At 41.1% G+C, this 7,023-nt stretch overlaps 1 pseudogene; it reads right to left on the reverse strand.

The window, feature by feature from the left end:
• Positions 1-750: 750 nt before the first annotated feature.
• Positions 751-2,774, reverse strand: LOC128588835 (60S ribosomal protein L27-like; annotated as a pseudogene).
• Between the last annotated feature and the right edge of the window lie 4,249 nt (positions 2,775-7,023).

Genomic DNA, 7,023 nt, shown 5'->3' on the forward strand with positions numbered 1-7,023 from the left:
AATCATGTCTTGCCCCCATAAAGTGTAACACACACCAAGGCCCCACCCACCTCCCTCCTTCCCTCTTTATGTTCCCCCCCCATAACCATAATTGTCATTAATTGTCCTCATATCAAAATTGAGTACATAGGATTCATGCTTCTCCATTCTTGTGATGCTTTACTAAGAATAATGCCTTCCACGTCCATCCAGGTTAATACAAAGGATGTAAAGTCTCCATTTTTTTTAATGGCTGAATAGTATTCCATGGTATACATATACCACAGCTTGTCCTTTTTTTTTTTTTTTTTTTTTTTGAGACAGAGCCTCAAGCTGTCGCCCTGGGTAGAGTGCTGTGGCATCATAGCTCACAGCAACCTCCAACTCCTGGGCTCAAGCAATTCTTGTGCCTCTGCCTCCCAAGTAGCTGGGACTATAGGTGCCTGCCACAACACCTGGCTATTTTTTTGGTTGCAGCCATCATTGTTGTTTGGCAGGCCTGGGCTGGATTCGAACCCACCAGCTCTGGTGTATGTGGCTCGTGCCTTAGCTGCTTAAGCACCTTCAGCTATAGGTGCCGAACCTGTTTTTGTTTGTTTATTTATTTATTTATTTATTCATTTATTTATTTATTTTGTAGTTTTTGGCCGGGGCTGGGTTTGAACCCATCACCTCCAGTATATATGGGGCCGTCACTCTACTCCTTTGAGCCACAGGCACAGCTCCTGTTTTTAATATTTTTAATGAATGAAATAAAAAACACCTAAAAATTCAGCTCCTGGATGAAGTACCTGTCTTGTAGCTCTCTTCAAACTTCACCTTGGCCTCCCATCTGGCCTTGCATTTAAGAGCAGTGTCTCCGAAGACATCCTTGTTGATGACAGTTTTGTCCAAGGGGATAGTTACAGTCTACCTTGTGGGCATGAAGTGATTGCAATTATAAACTTTCACAAAAGACTTCATTGTGGATCCCTTGGCAATCTTCTTCTTGCCCATGGCAGCTATCACTTTGCAGGGATAGCTGTTAATTCCTGCCACCAGACCAGGGCTGTAGGGGCAGTCTGAGGTGCCATCATCAATTTTCTTCATGATGACGGCTCTTAGTGTGAAGTGGCATCTGACCAGGACCAACACCACTGTCCTGGGTTTCAGGAACTTGCCCATTTTGACAGCAACCAGCAAGACCTACAGCAGAAAAAGGACAGCTGACTTTGATATAAGTGGACCACACCTTCCCGGATCCCTGCCAGTCTAGGCAAGCTTTTGCTGCCCTCACCCAGGTCCCTTCCTCCATGGGAGCTGCTTTTGGAGGTCAGCACCTCCTCCTATGTAGGCTTCCCCTTCTCCTGACCCCACACTCTAATTTAGGGCCCAGCTCCTAGTTCATAGGGACCAGCAATGGTTCTGTAAGTCCTTCGAGCACATGTCTTATTAAATTGTGGATGTTGTATATATTTCTGATATTAGGTTAGAACATTCAACAATCCAGCAATGATATTCATAAAGGAACTATATCAAAAACACCTGGAATTATTCTTACTTATTCAGAATCTTAACCTTCATGCTTTGAGGCTCCGTGTGAAATTCTGACCTGATAATTTGTGGTTGGCCTGAGTATCAATATTTTCTAAAGTTTTGACTGGCACAAACAATATAGGTGAAGTACTTATTTCAGGGCCTGGGTCTTGCCAAACACTCAAAACAAAATAGCCACTTCAGTGGCAGGGTAACAGGACTCTCTTATTCAAGAAGCAACACTGGCTCCCTATCACCTGTCACATCTGTTTAAATTCCTTACCAAGGCTGATTATCGTAAGTCATTATATCAGACCCAGTCTACTTCTCAAAGCATACTTTACACTGATCTCAAACAAGCTCCTTTTGACTCAAGCAGAACTGTGTTTTTATTTTTTCCCCTTCTCCTATAAGTCTGGCCTCTACATTTTGTTCATATTATTCTCATTGGATTGTCCTGGTCTCACATCTCTACTCTCTATAAATTAAAAACAAAACAAAATGAACATGGATTTTGGAGTAAAGCAATGACATTATGCTTTGCACTTACAGACTCTATCATTGAGAAAGATACATCCATTCTTAAGCTCGATCTACTGATCTTTAAAATTGGAATATGAGTAAAAGTCTCCCAACATTGTTGAGTGCATCACAGGATGTACTTATCTCCATAAGTAGAACATAGGGAAGTCTCAATAAATTAGTTACCATCTCTCTTTTCTCCTTTCCCACCCAGGAACTATCTGTCTTACAGCTGCAGGGGGTGTCCTTGTGTCCAGACAGCCAGGAGCAGCCTTCTCTGCTTCCCACAGTCCACGTGTAACTGACTGTCCTTGGATGTTTCACCACACTTATATTTATGCCTCTTTTATTGTCATTGGCATTCTTCTTTGTGTTTACACTCTATATCCTCCAACTTATCTTCACTTCCATAAGAGCAGGCGCTCAGTCCTACGTTGTGCTTGCATCCTTCATCTCTGCCCGTCATGCCGGGTTGAAGAGCAGAGCACCACCGACGGCAAGTCCTGGGGGGAGCAGGCTGGCCTATCACCCGTTTCTACAACTCGTGTTTCCCAAGTCTTTGAACCAATTTTCCACCTGGTCTTCTTACTCATGGATTTAATTCTTATTTAACCCATTTAACTTAAATGGTTGTTGATGATAGGCCATAAAATAAAATAAATGAACAATTTATAAGCACATTACTAAAATGTGTACTTTTACATTACCTTGCATCTGGGCTCATGACCACTGTCGAGGGGAGGAACTGTGACATGGTCTCCACATCTGTCATTACAGCCTAGAAAGTAAGATAATTGTGAGCCCCTTCATGTGGAAGAGAAATAGGAGCCTGAGAGACATTAAATAACTGTGTCTAACTTACACAACTAATGAATGGACGTCAAGCTCAGGACTGTAAAGATAGATCCTGAAGTCTATATTGATAAGCTACCTTAAAGGACTAAGGTTCTAGATAAAGAAAAAAATGAAATAACATGTTATGGTTCATTACTTTACTCACTAAATTGTATTCATCAAAATGTTCTAATATTCCAAAAATGTAGAGAAGAATACTAGGTCGATAAACTGAAAGGATAAGTGACTACCCTAAGGGTTGGAAAAGGCATCAACAAAACCCAACCCCAGGGGTATTATGTCCCTATGTCAGAGATTTTTATAATACCTGTAATTTAAAGTGATATTGTTTCACAGACTTAACATAGACAATCATGACATGATGACTTCTAAATCCTTACCTGTATTTAAAATACTACTTATAGTTGAACTGCTATATTCGTTTGCTTTAAGATGATTTTATCTTTTTAATGCTATTTTCCAGGTGCATATCTTGGTTGATATACTGATCCTTAAAATTAATTCCACTTTGTCTACAAATCCCCACCCACAGAGAGTAGTAGGTGATTCCATTTCAGACACTTTAAGAACCTTTTTCTCTTACCAGAGTTTTGACCAATTAATGGAGGCTTAGGTATATCTTGAAATTAAGAAAATCTTCTCTTATAGTATTACAACTATTGACTATGTTTTTTAGTTTTTAAATTTTTAAATTTTTGTAGTATAATTTTCATCACATAAAATGTGCCCCTTTTATGAATACAATTTGGTTATTAATGATGCATCTATATTCTAGTATAATACCATCATTGCACAACAATACATCACCCCAGAAAGTTCTTTCATGCCCTTTGCATGCAATTTCCTTCCACGTCTTCCTTAGGCAACTAGTGGCATGATTTCTATCATAATACATTAGTTTTCCTATTCTAAGACTTTATAAAATTAGAGTTATAGGTTATGTGTCCTTCTGTATATAGCTTCTTTCACACATAGTAAAAGAACTGGATTTTCATTTGTGTCCTTAGTTATGACTTAATAGTATTCCAGGGTGTGTATATAGCAGAGTCTGTTTACTCATGTACCCACGAGCATTGGGGTTGTTTCCAGTTCTTGGTATCTTCATTTTTGAACACTGGCCTCTTTCTATCTAGTGGTTCTCTGCTTAGTTTCCCAGGACATAGAAATCAATATTTATGGTTATAAATGCCCAGACATAAGGCCTGGCCATCCTTTCTGTGTCGTCTTGAATGCCACTTTTTCATACTTCAACTCAGTGGTACATGGCCCTGGCTTGTGAAGAAACCTTCATGAGAAATCTCTAAGGTATTTTGGAAAATAAATAAATCAATGAATGGAAGAGAAGCAATGTGCAAGGAATTTCTGCTTTTGTCCATGTGGCAGGTCTCCCCTGTGGCCAAGAGCATAAGATGGTGCTGCAAATGGATTGGGTAAGTGGAGAAGTACAAATGGAAAGCTCAGGAAGCTCCATAGATTCAAACCTGCATCATTGCCCCACTGCCCAGGAAATTCTACTCTAGCTAAAATACACTTAGCACTTAGCCTAGAGCAAGTAAAACTCACGGCCCTTACATCACAAGGTCAGTATTTTATTGTTGGAGTTTAAGACAATAGTAGTCAGTTTTCAATATTTAAGTACATACCTTGTGTGCACACACATGCCTGGGTGTGCTCTCGAGTGCGCACACACACGCATACACAATCTGAACTTTTTAGGAAGTCTGAGTTCTTGTTATCTTAATATGATAACAAGAGAATAATACCAAGAGTATTTTTGGTGAAGAAATTGATAATGTGAAGGACTATCTGCATTTTGTTAATAGTCCACTTTCCATCAAACAACATACGTAACATAAATGGGCCACATTGAGTTTATTTCTAGAATACCCAATTACACACTTACAAAAAGCAGTGTCCTCTTTGGGCCTTCAATGGCTCCTCTCTCTACTATTTTAGTGAGTTTGCCAATACTTCATTGCCACCTTCTCCTTGTTCTTCTTCTCATTCGTTGTTTTTTTTGCCACTTAGTGCATTTCACCCTCCGAATACCCCAGCTGCACGCTGGTACATGTTTTCCTCCCCCTCCTGAACGTGACGCCCTGGGGGCAGGTGCCAGGGTTCCTTTTGACTGAACCCCTGACATCTAGAACAGTGTATGATGTAGATAGTTGTTCAGACACATTTGCTAATGAATGACTTTGTGAGATGCCTGATAAACTTAACTAGATAATCAGCAAATCAATAACCTTCATTATTTTTCTAATGTGAAGTATATATACTAAAAATAATAATATTTATTGTGTGCTTGTCACATGCCAGGCAATGCTCTGAGAAGTTTTCACATTTCCATCCACTGAAGGGAGTATATACTGTTAATACAATTATTTTACCAACAGGGAAACCAGTGTATAGAAAAGTTCAGTATCTTTCCCTGCCTGGAAAGGTTCAAATGTTAAGTTCAACATTCTGAGTCTAGAGCCTGAGCTTTTAGTGGTTCACAGACTTAACATAGACAATCCTGACATGATGACTTCTAAATTCTTACACTGTATTTAAAATACTACTTATAGTTGAACTGCTCAAAAGAGAATCATCAATTAGTAAGAGTTATAGATAAGAAAGGATTTGATTTTGGTAAAATTTTTTTCCAATTTTTTAGTGAAAAACTTCTTCACAGGGACATACATGCCCTAGGACTTGCCCTGGAGTTCTGAAGTAGGTGGCAGGGTAGGGGCAACAGTGGATCAGCTTTATTGGGGAGGGAATCACACTTACTTTCCTAATGAATGGCAGACTCTTCGTTGTGTGTGTTTAACTGTAAACAGACTTTCTCACTCCTATCTTAATCTCCACGCCACACGTCCTCCAACTCTGCCCTATTTCAAGTCTTGGTGAAGAAAAGACTCCCAAGAATACACTCCCTTACATAACGCACAGCTCAGCAATCTGATTATTTCTCTGGAAAAAAGAAAAAGGCATTGATGTGCATACACAGGTTGTTTCTCAACCTGTGGATCAGGGGTGCTGAAAAGGAGGCAGAACAAGCAAGCAGGTTCGTCATCACAACAAGGGTAGGAGGAAAAAGGCATGGCCAGGTGATTTTCCTGTTAAAATAACAAGTCTCTGAGAAGAAATAGTTTTGGAAGAAACTGGATCTTCTGGAAGAAAGGAAGGAGGGGAGAGGCCCAGAAGCCTTGTAGCCTTTAACTGGAAAGGCCAGGTGAGAACGTAACTGGGGCTGCGCTCACATCCTGCTGTCATTCTGCAATCTGAACTGAGCTCACAGAGGTCACAGAACAGCACAGTATGAGGACCAGCACCTGCTGTGCCCTAAGGAAGTAGGAGATCGTGTTACCATTATTTCATTACTCAGACTTGAATAATGAAATAAGTGCTCTAGCACTTAGTACACAAAAAAGGATGATCTCTGCCTTTCAGATACTGACTTGCGGACGGCAATTCTGTCTTCAGGCCACCCAGGAGCATGGCTAACACTGAGGGAACAAAGTGGGGCAGTGATAGAATAAGAGAAGGGATTGCCCCACGGGGTGGAGAGGGACGCTTTACTGCTGAAACCCCAGTTGATGACAGGAAAATGAGGCTGTTTCCATGAATTGAGAAGGTTTTGTGCTCCCAAACAGACAAGGTCCTGAAGGAGAAGAGGAGGCTGTTTATCCAGTCAGTAGGCACAGGTACCATAAATGGCTTGCTGGATGAATTATTAGAGAAAAGGGTGCTGAACCAGGAAGAGATGGAGAAAGTAAGAGACGAGAATGCTACAGTGATGGACAAGGCCCGGGCTTTGATCGATGGAGTCATTCAGAAAGTGCCCCTGGCGAGCCAGGTTTTCACAGACATATCTGTGAAGATGACCCCCTCCCCTTGCAGGGACACTGCAGCCCCCTCAGGTCAGGGGCAGTGAGCAGACTGCAGTTCACTTGTGCCCTGCAAATCTGTGTGCAACTTCTGATCTATTAGCCATGTGACTTTGCAGGCAACGTCCTTGTCTCTGACATCAGGGCCCCGTGTCTGCAGCAAGGCCTGTTGCACATCGCATGTCCGCTCCTGGTTCCTGCTCCTTCAGCCTCAGTGGCGCTCTTCTGATTAAAGTTCATTTCTTATTTGGACTGTGTGTTAACTCATTTGTTAAAG

This window comes from Nycticebus coucang, chromosome 6 (assembly GCF_027406575.1).
Source record: "Nycticebus coucang isolate mNycCou1 chromosome 6, mNycCou1.pri, whole genome shotgun sequence".
Lineage (NCBI taxonomy): Eukaryota > Metazoa > Chordata > Mammalia > Primates > Lorisidae > Nycticebus > Nycticebus coucang.